This window comes from Schistocerca piceifrons, chromosome 8 (assembly GCF_021461385.2).
Source record: "Schistocerca piceifrons isolate TAMUIC-IGC-003096 chromosome 8, iqSchPice1.1, whole genome shotgun sequence".
NCBI lineage: Eukaryota > Metazoa > Arthropoda > Insecta > Orthoptera > Acrididae > Schistocerca > Schistocerca piceifrons.
In genome coordinates this window covers 53,413,548-53,432,727 of record NC_060145.1, presented here as the reverse complement: position 1 = coordinate 53,432,727, position 19,180 = coordinate 53,413,548, and the positions used below count along the sequence as shown (strand labels likewise).

General features: G+C 47.3%; 1 protein-coding gene across 4 annotated transcripts in view; it reads right to left on the bottom strand.

The window, feature by feature from the left end:
• LOC124711639 (protein angel homolog 2) overlaps positions 1-19,180 on the bottom strand; it is a 167,728-nt gene that overhangs the window by 120,343 nt on the left and 28,205 nt on the right. The window contains exon 1 of one of the 4 annotated variants that reach the window (XM_047241828.1): positions 7,549-7,554. The exons of the other annotated variants lie outside the window; for them this stretch is intronic. The gene's annotated coding sequence lies outside the window, so the exon portion shown is untranslated. Of the gene's footprint in view, positions 1-7,548; positions 7,555-19,180 lie in introns of those variants that run through there. 4 annotated transcript variants of the gene reach the window in all.

The window sequence follows — 19,180 nt, the reverse complement described above, 5'->3', positions numbered from 1 at the left end:
AGGTCAGGTTCATCTCTAGAAGCGGTTTCCGATTAGCCTGTTTGGCCAGCCAGTCGGCAAGTTTATTGCCTGCGATTCCGACATGTCCTGGGGTCCACACAACCACCACTGAACGACAGGACCGGTCCAGGACATAGATGGACTCCTGGATGGACACCACCAAAGGATGGCGGGGTAGCACTGGTCGATAGCTTGTAGGCTGCTGAAGGAGTCAGTGCACAGAAGAAACAATTCCTCAGGGCATTAACGGATGTACTGAAGGGCATGAGATTTGGCCAGCAGCTCTACAGTGAATACACTGCAGCCATTGGGCAAGGAAAACTGTTCAATATGGCCTCTGTGGACAAAGGCGAAGCCAACATTACCATCAGCCATCAAGCCATCGGTGTAAACCACTTCAGAGCCCTGGAGCACTTCAAGAATCGAGAGGAAGTGACAGTGGAGAACCACAGGGTTAACGGAGTCCTTAGGGCTCGCGAAAGGTCCAGGTGAAGCTTTGGCCTACAGCTACACCACAGAGGCAAACGTGAATGGACCTCGAGGAGAGGTGGTGAAGGGAAGGACTCCAGTTCAGACAGAAGCAATTGCACGCAAACTGTAATCGTTAGCCCTGACCTGGGCCACCTATGCGGGAGGTGAACCACTGTGGTTGGGAAAAGAAGACAGTAATTAGGATGTTTAGGAGAGCTATGATGTGTGTAACGTAACAGGCGAGCAGTAGTGCACATCTGATCTTCAATGGTGGGATTGTCACCAGACTCGTCCTAAAAGCTCCTCTCTGGGGGACACCACCCTGATGAAGCACTGTCCGTGCGGGTGGAGAGACTTGCATATCCGTGGAAAGCTGAGGGCTATGCTGAAGGTAGAGGGCCTTCTGCTGGAAAGGCCTCGGCCGATGGATCAGACTGAGTGCCCCACAACGTCACACCTTCCCTATCCACTCCTACTCCTACCCTATTCCCTGACCCAACCCAAGGTGTGATGTGATCCGTGCCGGGATGTGGGTGGAATGTGGGAAGATGTGTCGCAAAAGGAGCCTCAGGGATACCAGGCGACCTCCCTGAGTTCAATGGTTCAAATGGCTCTGAGCACTATGGAACTTAACATCTTAGGTCATCAGTCCCCTAGAACTTAGAACTACTTAAACCTAACTAACCTAAGGACATCACACAACACCCAGCCATCACGAGGCAGAGAAAATCCCTGGCCCCGCCGGGAATCGAACCCGGGAACCCGGGCGTGGGAAGCGAGAACGCTACCGCACGACCACGAGATGCGGGCCCTCCCTGAGTAATTAGCCTTACACCACGTGGGGTATTCATGGTGTGGACCTTCTAGATCCCCATATCTCGTGGGACCAATATGGACACGATTACAGAAAATAAAGAAAAACAAACTGAGAGGCAAATTGAGACCTCAGATACCCAAACATCAGGGACAGAACCGATGGAAGGCATTCCCACTACTGAATCAGGGTCTAGACCTGAGCCAGAAGTGGGAACTGCAACTGAGAAACTAGACCAGATTAAGATCAAAGGCTTGTCTGGGGCCCAGAGGAGGAAGCTTATCAGGGAATAGCAGAAAAAGGAAGGAAAAGAATGGCTCCCTAGAGACAAGTGGAGGGAATTAAAGGGACTAGAACCTAAGACTGCCAGGAAGAAACTGTCTCAGGTTGAAGGGGACACGCAGACCCCCACAACGTCAAAGACAGGTAGTAAGCGGATAAGGGAGGAATCAAAGACTCCCTCCTCACTGGATAAGCAAGTCCAGAAAAATCGAGGCAAGAAATAGGGAAACAGGCCTATAGTACTGCAGTCTCAGTTTTTAGGATGGTAGTTATCCAGGAAGGTTATCCACTGGTGGCCTTTACCGCACAGCAGGAGGAACTGGTACGGATGGCCCTCTTTGAAAAGATTGGGGGGACGCTGGCCCAGGACCCAACTTCAGGAGGGTCTATCTACACTCATGCTCATAAATTAAGCATAACTGCAGAATATGGCGCCACACAACGTGGCACTACACAAAACTGGCGCCAATAGCATAGGCACATATGGAACGCACACGACACAGATCTGTTAAGTCCACGGTATTGGTGATAAGTTGAGAAAACCGAAACGAAACCCATGTGCTACAAAACGCCACTGTTTCCTGCGCATGTACTCCGACATCAATATGGGAAATGATCACAATGCACATATACACAGGCCGCACAATGGGTTGGCATACTCTGGATCAGGTGGTCAAGCAGCTGCTGGGGTAGAGCCTCCCATTCTTGCACCAGTGCCTGTCGGAGCTCCTGAAGTGTCCTAGTGGTTTGAAGACGTGCAGCAATACGTCGACCGAGAGCATCCCAGACGTGCTCCATGGGGGTTTAGGTCTGGAGAACAAGCAGGCCACTCCATTCGCCTGATATCTTCTGCTTCAAGGTACTCCTCCACGACAGCAGCTCGGTGGGACTGTGGTGCATTATCATCCATCAGGAGGAAGGTGGGACCCACTGCACCCCTGAAAAGGTGGTCAAACTGGTGCAAAATAACATCCCGATACACCTGAGCTGTTATAGTTCGTCTGTCAAAGACTTGCAGGAGTGTACGTGCACCAATCATAATCCCACCCCACACCATCGAACTATGACCTCAATACAGGTCCCTTTCAAGGACATTAAGTGGTTGATATCTGGTTCATGGTTCACGCCAGATGAAAACCTGGCGAGAATCACTGTTCAGACTATACCTGGACTCATCCGTGAACATAACCTGGGACCACTGTTCCAATAACCATGTACTGTGTTCTTGACACCAGGCTTAAAGGGCTCTCCTGTGACCAGGGGTCAGTGGAATGCACCTTGCAGGTCTCCGGGCGAATAAACCATGTCTGTTCAGTTGTCTGTAGACTGTGTGTCTGGAGACAACTGTTCCAGTGGCTGTGCTAAGGTCCCGAGCAAGACTACCTGCAGTACTCCGTGGCCGGCTGCGAGCACTGATGGTGAGATATCGGTCTTCTTGTGGTGTTGTACACTGTGGACGTCCCATACTGTAGCACCTGGACATGTTTCCTGTCTGCTGGAATTGTTGCCATAACCTTGAGATCACACTTTGTGGCACACGTAGGGCCCGTGCTACGACCTGCTGTGTTTGACCAATCTCCAGTTGCCCTAGTATTCTATCCCTCATAACGTCATCAATGTGTGTCCTTTGAGCCATTTTTAACACACAGTCACCATTAGGCTGTCTGAAAACGTCTGCACACTTACTTGCTGGACCATACTCTGACATGCACCAACACACCTCTGTGTATGGGGACTGCTGCCTGTGCCACTGTGTGACGACCGCAGGTCAAATGCACCACATGGTCATACCCGAGGTGATTTAAACCAACAAACCGCCCACCAGAGCATTGTTTCACCTTGTATCGGCATTACCCTTAATTTATGAGCATGAGTGTAGATCGTCTTGCACTCATTTTTGTCTGTGAGGGGGTGCACACGGTAGAATGGCTCAAGGACAAGGTGCCCATGATATCCCCCTGAGAAGATGTGAAGCTGCTGGTTAAGACAGCAGCGGAGCCTCTTAAGACTGCAATGATATCATTATGGGTAGCTAAGATCCTTAAGGAAGTCTCTCCCAAGACCTTGTTTGGGAAAATAGGGGCCCAGAACCAAAAAGTCCCAACAGAAGACTGGAGAGTGAGTAACCAGAAGGTTGTTCCGGAAGGACGAACCCTGGAGGTGGAGGTCGGTGAGAAGTTCCTGAAGGCGATGCGGGAGCAGGGCCTGAAACTGTTTTTAGGGTTCTCGCAGGTCACCGTCAGGGTTCTCAAAGACCTCAAAGATGGCAGCTAGATGGAGCCTGGAGGCACTGCAGATTAATCTGCAGCACAGTAAGGGGGCCTCTGCTGCCCTGAGCTGCTGCCTGGGGAGACAGGAAGTGGACGTGGCCCTGATACAAGAACCCTATTTATACAAAGGGGTAAGAAACTCCAGAACATGCATACATGTAAGAAATGGCATTTCTTTCATGCCAATGATGGATTTCTGCTCTAGGGACTTAGTGGCCATTAAAATGCAGCAATGTGAGGAAGGTATCATGAGGGAAACTATTTTGGCTTCACCTTACAAAGACAGGTCTCCTCCTCCCTTGGAGGTGAGGAGACTGGTAGAGACTTGCCATCGGCAAGGTGATCAACTGCTGTTGGGATGTGACAGCAATGCCCACAACCTAGTGTGGGGCAGCAAGGACACCAACAGTAGAGATGAGTACTTTCTTTAATTTCTTTTACCTAACAATTTAAGAGTTCCTGAATAGGAGCAATGAACATACATTCAGGAATAGCATAAGGGAATAAGTAATTAACATACCCTTTGGTTCCATGACAATGGGTAGCTATGTCAAACAATGGCATGTGGTGTTGGAGCCATCCTCATCAGACCATATTTACATCAAACTCAAGGTTGAAATGGGAATCAGACAGACCGTGACCTACAGAAATCCCAGGAAAACAGACTGGGAGACATATAGGAGGGACCTTGACTTAGGCTTATCAAGAATTAAAACTTCGACAAGGAATCCAGTAGAATTTGAGGAAGTAGCAGAGGCTGTTACCTCTGCCATAGTGATCTCTTATCAGGACAAATGCACAATCACCAGGAAGTGCACAAATAAACTGGAAATGCAAAGGAAACAGGTATGGAGACTGTTTAATGTTGCGAGACGTAAGGGATAATGGGCTAAATATCATGAAGCCCTTGTCAATTACAATCTTGCAATCAGACAAGCAAAGAAGGCATCCTGGAAGGCATTCTGTGAGGAAGTGGAGGGCACAGCTGCACAAGCCAGACTTCACAAGATTCTCACTAGAGTACCAACCAATCCAGGGGGTACGCTGAGGAAGGAGGATAGGGAATATACAAAGACAGCACATGAGATGCTGGAATTGCTCTTCAAAACTCACTTTCCTCTATATGCTCTGCCGGACAACATAGACCAGTATGTGACCCCAGAGAGACAATGGTTCTCAGGCACTCAAAGAGAGGACTGGGAATTAGCCACGGAGTGTGTGAACTTCAACAAAATCCAGTGGGCGGTGGGAACATTCCAACTGTTCAAGTCACCTGGCCCAGATGGAATATTTCCAGCTCTCCTGCAACAGGCAGGAGGAAACCTCATAAGAGTCCTATGTAGGCTATTCACGGTTAGCCTAGCAGTAGGAATCATTCACAATGCTTGGACGGCAGTGAAGGTTGTCTTCATTCCAAAGCCAGGGAGAATTGATCATACCAATGCCAAGGATATGAGACCAGTCTGTCCTCCTCCATTCTCAAAACATTGGAAAAACGGGTTAATGTATATGTTGGGGAGAGGAGGCTAAGTAGGGTCCCTCTACACCCGAACTAGCATGCATACCAACCAGGTAAATTGTGCGAGACAACTCTCCACCAACTCGTTGGGAAGGTGGAAAAAGCACTTCATTTCCAAGAAATAGCCCTCTGCATCATACCGAGGAGGCCTTCAGTAACACGACCTTTGACTCCATGATAAGGGCTGCAGAGGTGCTTGACCTGGGGACCACTACATGTAGGTGGACCAGGGCCATGCCTAGTGGAAGGAAGGTAGAGGCTACCATGATGAATGAAAAGATGGTAATTAAGACCACTAGAGGCTGCCCACAAGGAGGAGTTTTGTCTCTTCTATTGTGGAATCTAGTGGTAAACGAACTTATTGAGGAACTAAGTTCTAGACAATGCTTCTGCCAAGGATACGCAGATGACCTTGTCATAGTAATACTTGGTAAATTCACTGACACAGTCAGGAATATAGCACAAGGGGGGCGGTGGGAACATTCCAACTGTTCAAGTCACCTGGCCCAGATGGAATATTTCCAGCTCTCCTGCAACAGGCAGGAGGAAACCTCATAAGAGTCCTATGTAGGCTATTCACGGTTAGCCTAGCAGTAGGAATCATTCACAATGCTTGGACGGCAGTGAAGGTTGTCTTCATTCCAAAGCCAGGGAGAATTGATCATACCAATGCCAAGGATATGAGACCAGTCTGTCCTCCTCCATTCTCAAAACATTGGAAAAACGGGTTAATGTATATGTTGGGGAGAGGAGGCTAAGTAGGGTCCCTCTACACCCGAACTAGCATGCATACCAACCAGGTAAATTGTGCGAGACAACTCTCCACCAACTCGTTGGGAAGGTGGAAAAAGCACTTCATTTCCAAGAAATAGCCCTCTGCATCATACCGAGGAGGCCTTCAGTAACACGACCTTTGACTCCATGATAAGGGCTGCAGAGGTGCTTGACCTGGGGACCACTACATGTAGGTGGACCAGGGCCATGCCTAGTGGAAGGAAGGTAGAGGCTACCATGATGAATGAAAAGATGGTAATTAAGACCACTAGAGGCTGCCCACAAGGAGGAGTTTTGTCTCTTCTATTGTGGAATCTAGTGGTAAACGAACTTATTGAGGAACTAAGTTCTAGACAATGCTTCTGCCAAGGATACGCAGATGACCTTGTCATAGTAATACTTGGTAAATTCACTGACACAGTCAGGAATATAGCACAAGGGGGATTGGGCATTGTGCAAAAATGGTGCATTAAACAGAATCTGAGAGTTAATCCTAAGAAGACTGTTGTGGTGCCATTTACAAAGAGACATATTCAACATGCAAGTTGGAATCTAAAGCTCTTCGATGGAACTCTACCTGTGAAGGGGGATTGAAACACTCGCTGGGCAGAACAGGTGATTAGGACTGTGGAAAGGGCCAAATAAGTTTGAGGTCAGTTTCAGCTTAAAATTGTGATTTATTGTAATTTAACAACACATTTACAACCAATGCGGAACATAGTCAAACTTTTACAACTACGAGTATCCAAAATGCAATTCTTTCACCGGTGAAGGTGTCAAAACAAGAAATTTTAAAAATCAACAAGATAAAAATGCAGTTAAAATAGCAAATAAAATAATTAAAATATATTTTTATTACATCTAAGCTGAAAGCCTCGACGCAAAAGTGGATAGACAAACATAAACAAGCTGCAATACAAATGGCCGAAGGCCCACAATAAAATTTTGGTGATTTTAAAACAAATTAGCATAACCTTACAAAGGCAGAAGGCCGCAATTTTTTGCTTACAGGGTAATTTTAAAAATAAGGTTCCAAGCTGCAATGTTTAAGCTTGAAATGTAATTTTAAGAATAAGGTTCCAAGGCTGAAGGCCCACAATTAATTTTCCAAAATTTTAAAAAAATACAACCATAAGCCTTAAGTTTTAAGTGGCTGAAACCGGACTAAAAGAAAAGACAACACAACGACAATAACCTTTCAGCAAATATCCACTTGCCGGAATTCAAAACTTACTTACATAAAACACAGTAAAAGCAAGAATTTTTTTTTTCATTTACTTATTTATTTTTTTTCCATTGGCTATGATAGATTATAAACAGACCACTAAAGACAGCAAGGACAACAGCACTCAGAAGACTCCAGAGGTTCGGTCTGCCCTCGTTCACATAGGTGAGACAGGTGGTGGGCCCAACTACACTTGATCCGTAGGAACCCAACCAAGGGACAGCCATGGACAGACCGACAAACGACTTGCTTGCCACCAATCAGTAAATGAGAATTCAAACACAAAATGTTACGGGCATGATTATCCACAATCAAATATGTATATGTATTAAGCTGTGAAAACTACACACCATGTTGGACAGTGACAACAAGTGAGGAAAGGACACTGCCTGAAATTACGCTAGTAGCTAGAGCAGGTAACCGGAACACTAATGGCCACAAGGCAGAAAATTCCACTGGTGCACTTGAATTGTAGTCAACCAATATAGTTAATTCCACCGCATGGCGGCTACATATCAGCAACACAAACACTCTGTGTTGCTCACAGGAAAACTTCCCAAACATTGAAACATCGAAAAAAACCACACAACGTGAATGGATGTGGCTTGGGTACTTGAAACCACTATTCAACTTTGATGTCCTGGTTCGGTGAACCACGAAGTGCATAGCGATCGGACGGCTCTACACACTCTTCGACACTGCCCAGGGACCGCCAGCGGACCCCGCCGACTGCACTGCATGGAGATAAGTTCTCTGGTCCACAGCAACTGACCGACTGCCTGCTGGTCCACCCGTGACTGCTGCTCCGTCGCGACTGCACTGCTGGTACATTTCCCACTCACTTCCAGACACCTGACGGAGGAAATACTGGCTCGGATCCAACCATGCAAAGGAAACACGCCCACTGGCTACCCGACATCCCTGCCCTGGGAAGAGACCGAGCCAAGTTCCACAAGATGGTAATTGAAGGGGCCCAGAAGTGCTCAGGGAAACCAGTTACACGTCGCCCGATGAGACGACCGACCTCTCAGAGCCAATACGCCGATGACATTTAAAATAACTTGCTAATCAAAACCACACAAACTACACACACAACCTGGCAAACACTTGCACGAAAACCTGAACGATGACAAATTGGGAGTCGTTGCGCGTGCGCGCGCGCACACACACACACACACACACACACACACACACACACACACACAGAGCCAACTCATGAACGATCGGTGAGCCAAAACGCGTCGTCTAGTAGGACAACCGACCGACGATCCACCAAGACCGTGGCCCAGTTCAAGTGATGCGTGGCGGCAATGGTTGGGTGAGCCATGTCGACACAGACCTCACAGCTCCAACCTGACTGCACTAGTGCTGCATTAGAACTCCCTGACTGGCAGGTCCGCACTGCGCTCCGGATGCTTTCCAACTGACTGGCAGCCCGAACTCACAACCCGATCTCGCTTACGACAGACGACGACTGGGAAGTAATAGCAGTCGAGCAAAGATACTACGAGAGGGGATATATCTATACGTGCTGCTAGTGCCAGTCACGGTCACGCAAAGCAGCAATTCAGTGACACCAGTAATTTAAATTAAAGTAGTGAGGTGGAAGTATGTTAAAAACAAGGTGTAAAATACATGATGGTGGGAACATGAGCTACACACAGCTCAGGGATAGTGAAATATCTAGGGGTATAACCTTGGATGAGAAGCTGACTTGGATCCCTTACATTAAGAGCATCTGCTCCAAGGCAAAAAGTACTATAGCAAGTACTAGGAAGCCTTGTGGCAAGAACTGGGGCCTAAGCCCCAGGGGTATGCACTGGATATACACTACAGTGGTTAGACATAGGATTTCCTGAGGGGTTGTAGTGTGGTGGAAGAAAGTAGAACAGCGGGTTGCTGCTAAGGAGCTTGCTACGGTGCAGAGATTGGCCTGCTTAGCCATAAAGGCTGAAATTAGCAGCACACTAACCACTGGAATGGAAGCCATGCTGGCTGTGCCTCCACTTCACCTTTGGGTCAAGATGGAGGCAGCAGCTGGGGCACAGAGTTTTAAAACTGGCAAAAACTGGGTCTCATTCGGATATCCAGAATCACACACTAACATAGTAAGTGAGGTAAATATAGGAATGGCTGGGCAAATGCCTGCCGACTATATAACAACTTCCAACTGCTTCGACAAGCCTTACAACGTGACAATGGGAGGTAGGGAGCAGTGGGAAAAAAACAGTTCTACACCATATGCAGACATCATTTGGTTCACCAATGGGTCAAAAACAGACCAAGGCGTTTGGGGATCGGTGTACGGGGTTCAGCCAAGACTGGAGAGCATCATCTCTCTAGGGAAACTGGCCTCTGTATTCCAAGCTGAAATTACTGCAGTCAGGGCATGTGTGGAGGAGAACATGTGTTGGTGCTACAATGGCCGTAGCATCTACATCTATTCAGTCAGGCAGCCCTGAAATCATTGGCAGCTCCTGCAACAAGATCTAAGATTGTTGCAGATTGCCACAGGACTCTGGTGGAGCTAGGGGGAAGCAATAGGGTAAACCTAGTGTGGGTCCCTGGCCACTCAGAGATCTGTGGCAATTAACAAGCCGACAGATTGGCTAGGATGGGGGCAACAACTCCATTTACTGGACCGGAACCTGTCCTGACGATCACCAAGGCTATGATCAAATTAAAACTACAGAACTGGCTTAGGAAATAGCATGTAGGATATTGGAACAAGGTCCACGAACAAAAACATGGTAAGGTACTGATGCCCAAGCCATGTTTTAAAAGAAGCTCTGTAATCCTGGGATTGAAGAGGAAAGAGATCAAACTCATGACTGACTGATGACCGGCCATGGGAATTTCAAAAAACACCTAAACATAATGGGTATAACGGAAGAGGACTCTAAATGTAGGATCTGTGATAAGCCTGAAGAAACTGCATCACACCTAATCTTCGAATGCATGGCACTGGAGAGTAAAACATACAGAATCTTCGGGACAACTAGACCTGAAGAAACTGTGTCTTACAAAACACTGGTAGAGGGACTCCTTGCACTATTTAAGGACACTGGTCGGCTTTACTAGATACACAGGGAGCGATACCGCACAATAAACCTAGTTTCGGTGCGCGCAGTGGCGGGTCAGACCTAAGCTGTTTTAGCTTCCCTGTTAAAATCAATCAATCGTCCTAAAAGCTCCTGTCGCTAGATGAACTCCACAATGGTGCAATGGGTCGAGCAAACACAATACCGAGTGCACTGCCGAACCATAAATCACACTCCCATGGTCAAGGCGGGATTGAACAAGGGCTCTGTACAGCTGCAGCAGTGTATAGCGATCTGCACCCCAGTTGGTGTTGCTCAGGCAGTCGAGGGCACTGAGGTGCAGCCAACACTTCCGTTTAAGCTGACAAAGATGAGGAAGCCAAGTCAAACGAGCGTCAAAAACCAGACCTAAGAATCAATGTGTCTCCACTGCAGTGAGTGGACCGTCATTAAGGTAAAGTGCTGGTTCCAGATGAACGGTACGACACTGACAGAAATGCATGACACACGTCTTCATGGCAGAAAACTGGAAGCCATGGGCTAGAGCCCATGATTGCACCTTGTGGATGGCTCCCAGTAGGCGACACTCAGCAACACCAGTACTGGAGCAGCAGTACGAAATACAGAAGTAGTCTGCATACAGAGAAGGTGAGACAGAGGGCCTGCAGCTGCTGCTAGACTGTTAATGGCCACTAAAAATAGACACACTCAATACAGAGCCTTGCGGAACTCCATTCTCCTGGATATGGATGGAACTATGGGAGGCACCAACTTGGACACGGAAAGTGCGGAGCGACAGGAAGTTTTGGATAAAAATGGGGAGCGGGACCTGGAGTCCCCACTCATACAATGTGGCAAGGATATGATGTCGCCAGTTTATGTCGTATGCTTTATGTAAGTCAAAAAAGACGGCAACCACGTGGTGGCGTCTGGAAAAGGCCGTTCGGATAGCAGACTCGAGGGACACAAGATTATCAGTGGCAGAGCGATCCTGGCGGAAGCCACGCTGACATGCACGTGACTCCAGGACCCGACTCAACTGCCAAGATACCATACGTTCCAGCAGCTTACAAATAACATTGGTGAGGATGATGAGCCGATAGCTATCCACATCAAGCGAGTTCTTACCTGGTTTGAGCACCGGAATGATGGTGCTCTCCTGCCATTGTGATGGAAAGACACCATCACACCAGATTAGGTAGAAGATGACGAGGACATGTCGCTTGCAGTCAGATGAGAGATGTTTAATCATCTGGCTGTGGATCCGATCAGGCCCAGGAGCTGCGTTGGGGCAATGTGTAAGGGCACTGAGGAGCTCCCACTCTGTAAATGGGATGTTACTTTCCCTTCCAGTCACCGCCTGAGTGTGGGGGGTAATTCTCCGATGCACAGGCTCAAGCAAAGTGCTCGGCAATTGCGTTTGCATCGGTAGATAACACGCCATTTATGGTAACACCGGGAACACCTGTTGGCATCTGGTACACGAAAAGATGTTTGATCTTTACCCAGACTTTGGAAGGTGACGTCTGGCATCCAATGGTCAGACGTATCTCTGCCAACACTCCTGCTTCCGTCGTTTGATAAGTTGGCGAACACGGTCATAGAGCCGTTTAAAGGCTATGAGTTGCTCCATTGAAGGGTGCCACTTGTGCCGCTGTAGAGCTCGCCAATGGTCCTTAATTGCTTCAGCGACTTCCGGTGACCACAAAGGGACTGCCTTACGCCGGGGGCACCCTAAAGAGCGAGGGATCGTGTCTTCTACTGCAGAAACAATTGTTATAGTGACCTTCTCAACCATCACATCGATGTTACCATGTGGGGGAGATTCAATGATGACAGCAAAGGTGAAAGTTTCCCAGTCCGCCTTGTTTAAAGCCCATCTGGGAAGGCGTCCGTGGGCCTGATGTTAGGGCAGTGACAGGAAGATGGGGAAGTGGTCACTACCACACATGTCATCAAGTGCTCTCCAGTGGATAGATGGGGGAAGTCCTGGGCTGCAAATTGATAAATCAGTGGCCGAGTAACTACTATGAATCATGAAATTTGTGGTGGCCTCAGTATTTAAGAGGCAGAGGTTGAACTGAGAGACAGTACAGTTTACGCCTCAGAGTCACCTACTGCCACTGATTTATTGCCTGAGCAGTCTACATCCATTGTGTCTGAGGGTCTGGCAACATCTAGGTCCTCAGTGGATGCTAAGTCCTCAGTGGATGCCAGAATCTCCACCCCATCCTCAGACGGAGAGCTTGTAGGTAGCAGTGGTGTGAGTGCCAGTGGCAACCTGATTATCCCTTGGATCCCGGTGGACACACCAGATGAAAGGTACAGTTCGCTGCTCTAAATTGGCATGCAGCTCATTGTCAGACTGCAAAAGAAGGTCCCCATGAAATATGATACCCTGGACCATATTTAAGCTCTTATGGGGCATGATGGTTACAGAAACATCCCCCAGCTTGTCACAAGTGAGTAACTCCCATGACTGGGCAGAGGATGCTGTTTTGATCAAGACTGACCCAGATCTCATTTTGGACAGGCCCTCCACCTCCCCAAACTTTGTCCTCTAAATGCTAAGCAAAAAAATGAAGCTGCATCGTCATGAAGGATTCCCCATCAGCTCTTGAACATACAAGGTACAGGTGCGAATAAGATCCACTGCCATCCTTAGCCTGACATTCCTCCCATGGTGTGGCCAGGGAGGGGAACGATTTGGGGTCATACTTCTGTGCGTTGAATTGAGCTCCTGAATGCTTAGAGACTGCTGGTGTTTCACCACCAGCAATAGATGATGGACTACACTTCATCATGTGTCATCTGCCCTGATGCCACCCACTCCGACCAGGGGCCCTCCCCATGGCTGCCACAAGCAAAGGCCACCTGGTAGGATGGCCATTGCTGGGAGTCCTGATGCCCCAGGGGGATGGGCATCTACCCCTTGGCATACGTGGGGAGTTAAGGGCGCAGGCATCAGCAGAGTGATCCCTGTGTGGTCAGGGGGCTACAACCAACACGGTACATGGAGGCCCCACCACAATGGACTGGCTAACCATGCTGGATATCAGGTGCAAAGAAGTCTACGGTCATCGTTGACGCAGAAAGCAACACTGCTTAGTGCATGGTGGAAAATGCACCCAGGAAGGTGTCCTCACCTAAGAGATGGAGAATGGGCGGGACTGAAATGCGACGACGAGAAAGTGGGCTAAGGATCTCAATGCACCATGGACACGATGCACCATGTAAGGCGCTGTTCCCCAATTGGCTCACACTTCGGGAAAATTTTGAAAAATGGTGGTCAAACCCTACAGGGGACCATCACATAAAGGCCGAAACATGAGAGACTCCTTTTAGTTGCCCCTGAGGGAATATACGTACTCGTGGGCTGAGGTACTAGGACCGCAGCTTTGGCAGCAGCCTCGTTTCATGGCAGACCGACAAGACCAGAAACCCACAGAAACATCACACTAGCTCCACCAGATGACAGTTTTCCTGGACCCGCTGCATGTGGACTGTGAAGGGCACTGAATGAGTCTGAGCAGAGGACACAAATGAAAAGACTGTGTCGCTGGATGTACTGTGTGGCCTGATATAAGGCGAGGAGCTCGACTGTAAATACAGAGGAGTGTGCCGGAAGCTGATATCTAAAGACACGGATGCCAATGATAAAGCAACACCCAACCCCACAGTCAGTCCGAGACCCATCAGTGTATACAAAGGTACTATCACGTAGTTCCATGCAAAGGTTGTGAAATTGAAGGTGATAGACCGACGTTGGAGTAGTGTCCTTAGGAAGCGAATGAAGGCCAAGGTTAACATGGGCTGCTTCACGAAGCCAAGGTAATGAAGGGTTCACACCCACCAGGAAAGGTGCAGGTAGGGCAAAGTTAAGCTGCTGTAGCAAGTGCCAAAAGAGGACTCCAAGAGGTAACAGAAGAAGGATGAGCCCCACACTGACGATCAAAGGAATCATCAAAGGAGACGGTATAGGATGGTTGGCCACACATGGCAGACAAACGGCATGCATACCTGCTGAGCAGAAAGTCACGGCAGTAGGACAGTAATAGTTCAGCAGCTACAGCATACAGACTCTCAACTGGACTGATGTAAAAGGCGCCCTTCGCCAAACAGATGCCACAATGGTGGATAGCGTTGAGACGGCAGAAGAGCGATGGCCATGCAGACACATAAACAAAGCACCCATAGTCGAGTTTTGAACAGACAAGGGACCGGTACAAACGGAGGAGGGTGGTTCGATTGGCACTCCAAGAAGTGCCATTGAGGACACGTAGGACACTGAGGAACCGCGTACAGCGGGCTGCCAGGTAAGAGACATGGGAGGACCAAGAGAGTTTCCTATCTAGCATGAGCCCCAGGAATTTTGTAGTTTCAACGAACAGAAGTTCAACAGGCTCAAGATGCAAAGATGTTAGGAGAACCATTTGTGGCACCAGAAATTCAAATAGAAGGTTTTGTCAGGGGAAAGGCAAAAGCCACTGTCAATGCTCCAGGAGTAAACAAGATCAAGAGGCCACTCAGTGAGATGGGTCCATGGAGAACTGCAATTAATGGCAAAATCGTCAACAAAAAAGGGAGACACAGATGCTCGTTGGGAATCAGGCCATGAGAGGGTCAATGGCGATAGCAAAGAGGACGACACTCAGGATGAACACTGAGGCACACCGTTTTCCTGAATAAAGGTGTCCGACAAGGCAGAACACCCACGCACCGTGAAAACTCTATCCTTTAAAAATGCCTGAAGGAAACAGGGCAGGCGGCCACAGAAACCACGTGTGAAGACTACGAAGGATACCAGTTGTCAAGCAAGTGTCACAGGCCTTCTCCAAATCGAAAAACACAGCCAGCCTGGGATTTCTGCAGAAAATCATTCATGATATGGGTGGACAAAGTAGCTAGATGGTCAACAGCAGAATGCCGCGCTCTACATCCACACTGTGCATTTGTTAGTAAATTGCGGGATTCAAGCCACCATACCAGCCAGGCATAAATCATGCGTTCCACTACCTTGCAAGCGCAGCTGGTAAGAGAGATGAGGCAGTAGCTAGAGGAAGGTTTTTGTCCTTACTGCGCTTAGGTATGGGTATGACAGTGCGTTCATGCCAGCGTCCGGGAAATGTGCCCTCTGCCCAGATGCGGTTGTACGTGTTAAGCAGAAATTGCTTGTGCGCAAGAGAAGGGTGCTGCAACATCTGAATGAGGATGGCATCTGGGCCTAAGGCAGAGGATCGGGATGAACTGAGAGCATGATCGAGCTCCCTCACAGTAAATGCGACATTTTAGCACTCACAATTCGGAGAAGAGAAGGGTATCGTCCAAGCCTCCTCCTTTCGTTTCCGATGGAGGAAGGCAGGGTGATAGTGGGAAGAGCTCAAAACATCCACAAAATGATGGCCCAAGGTGTTGGAGATAGCAATAGTGTCCATGATAACATCATCTGCTACTGTGAGGCCAGGAATGAGGGAATGGATCTTGGTCCCAGAGAGCCATCGGAGGTTGGCCCACATGACAGAGGAAGGGGTGGCACTGTTAAAAGAAGTAGTGAATGAAATCCATCTAGCTCGTTTGCTATCGCGAAGAATGTGACGACACTTTGCACACATCTGTTTATAATGAATACAGTCTGCCACTGTAGGATGATGGTTAAAAATGCGGAGAGCACGTTTCCATGTGCGAATGGCATCATGGCATGCCTCGGTCTACCAAGGGACAGGGACACAAACGTGGTAAAGAGGAAGTCTGAGGAATGGAACGTTCTGCAGCAGTAAGGACAAAGTTGGTGAGACAGTCCACCTGGACTTCACAACTGGGGAAATCTTGTTCTTTGAAGGTAACCAGGGAGGAGTAAAGCTGCCAGTCAGTCTTAGTAAGCTGCCATTTGGGGATGCATGCGGACGAGGTAGGAGAGCACATGGGAAATGGTCGCTCAAGTAGGTGTCAGAGAGAACAGACCACTCAAGACTATGGGCAAGCTGGGCAATGCAGAAGGATAGGTCCAAATGGGAATAGGCGTGCGAGGACTTGGAAAGGAAAGTGGGTGTGCCAGTGTTAAGGCAGAAGAGGTTAAGTTGGTTAAGAAGGTCAGCCAAGAGGGCACCTCTCTGACAGGTCTTGGGAGAACCCCAAAGGGTATAATGCACATTCAGGGTGTATATGTGGACTAGGAAATACAATTCCCGGATTTTTCCCAGATTTCCCGGTTAAAAATACACTTTCTCCAGGGTGAAAATACGCTTTTTCTGTGTTAAGTGACAGTATACTCTTTCTTGGCACTGTAAAAGTCATCAATTCTTTGAATGTTTATGGTTTTATATACCGACATAGAATTTCCCGGCACTTTAGAAAAAGAAACTCAGCGGGAAAAACACGTATTGAAAGACCTTTGATGTGCAGCAACACGTACGCTGCATATTTTCGTATTACGAAGGTATCAATTTGAATTCCACCAAACAACGCATGTCACTTTCCGAAGCATTGAAATTGAGACTGCGATGCGCTTTTGTAAGCGTCATAGCTCATTCACGTGATGTAGTCAGCCAATAGCAAGATCACTCTTAAGTAGCGCGAATACGCAAATAAGAAAAGTTAATGGCTTAAATTAATATACATAGCATTCACATATAATATTGGTCTCAAAGATTAATAAGTTGGAAGAGAAGCTAAGCTTCCACATATCATGTTGATATTTGTTGCGCGTGTTGCACTTTAAGATACACACACAAATGTGCCAGTAAAATTTTTAACGCAAATGTCTCATCTTCTGGGCTCGAAATTCTTCTAAATGGTCGTCCTCAAAGAGTTGATTTTTAAATGAGAGTCAAACGCTTTGTGATTTAAGAAATTCATCGTACATTCTCGCACATAATTCATCTTGTGTAAAAGGAAATCTGCTTTGAATGTAACGCTTTTCCAACCACCATTCGAAATATTTTCCCGCGACCTGTTAGAAATAGGTTTGTTTCAGCAGTTACAAGAAAACGCCAGATAATTGACGTCACCGCTCTTGTGCAGCTACGATGACGCAGGAAACCCATATCTTCATACGTGTGAAACATTAAAAGATCTTACATTATGTCATAAAAGAAACAAGACATCAAAGGATACTTCAAGAGCGTCGGGATTTCGCTAACCATAGTAAAGTGCATAATTCGGCTTAACATGCACATCCGTATGTAAATTTTCTTGGAGGACCAGTACTCATGTTTGGTTCTTTATTATATCTTAATGCCATACGTGCACTTGAAACACAGTGAACAGTTGAAACTAGCCAACAGCGTGAAATTAAACACTTCGTTTCCAATAAACTGACTGCCTCAGTAGAAAGGATTAATAAAAGCCAAATCTCTTTAGCAAACCAGCAAAAATAACTTCATTGTTCTGTAAGGCGATTAATGCTTGACTGTCAAACGTGGAAATAAAATCTGAAACTATTAACATATTTTAGCCTGCCATAATTATTTGAATTTATTTGAATTTATTTTAATTTATTTGATAGCTCCCGACCACAAAAATCTGTTTTGTTATCACTTAATGTGAGAGCAATAAACGAAGAGGAAACAACAAAATCACCTAACGTAAACACAGGTCACATGGAGACGACCCACCTCCCCACCACAACTCTGACTGCTCTGCGCATCAGCCCCAGATCTACGCTATTACCGAACCAGGGCAATATTAAGTAGTGGCGCCCAGCCACACTTCCATAACAAGAAGTGGGAGAAGGTACTACTCATACACGACTCAACTGCGCATGCGCAAGAGCTCGCCCACAACTGTTCAAACGAATCTAATTTAAACAGTTGTCACGTCACGCTCATCTAAGGCAATTTGTTGTTATAAAGCATTGCATAGTGTTCCTAAAGCCTTTGACACACTTTACTGTTGGCAGACACTTGTATGAGCACCGTTTTGTTGTTGTAATCGGCGCATTTCCTTTGAAACTAAAGTTTTATTTTTATTTTTATTTTTTTTTTTTCTGTTCTGTTCATGTTTTGTTGATGCAGTATCATTCTGCAGTAGCGGGATAAAATAATATCCTTTGTTAGAGTATTGGTTCTTACCTGTCAAAATTACAAAAATTTAACTGAAAACTAATGAAAAATTCCCAGAATTCTAAACAAGACCCAGGATTTTCCCAGTTTTCTCCTGGATGGAAAAATTCCTGGGTTTTTCCTTGATCTCCCGGGTCGTATACACCCTGATATTAAAGTCACTGAGTAGCAAAAATAGGGGAAGTAGCTACCCAATAAGCTGAAGGAAGTCTGGCCTGGTGACATCAAATGATTGAGGGCCATACATGGTACAGATGGAAAAAGTCAGGTGGGGAAGGAAAAGGTGAAATGCAACAGCTTGAGGATGGGTGGTCAGGGAGATGGGTTGGCTATGGATGTCATCCTGTATGAGCAGCACGACACCCCCATGAGATGGAATGCCGACCTCAGGGGGAAGGTCAAAACGTATCAGGAAGTAATATGAAAGCTCAAAGCGGTTGTGAGGGCGCAATTTCGTTTCCTGAAGGCAAAGTACAAGGGGATGCTGCGATGCTAGAAGCAGCCACCAACGTTCAATTGGAGGACAGTCATGATGAGGAAGAGATGCAGGGGTGTTAACTCAGCAGTCACCAAGTGACAGCCAGTATATGTCACTACTACAGGGCACAGAAGCAGGACGATCCTGCTCCATGGGGTCCACAGAAGCATCAGTGTGCTTGTCCGGTCAGTCTGTGGAGTCCTATGCTGGAAAACAGTTGTTGGTGTGCTTCGGCGATACATAGGC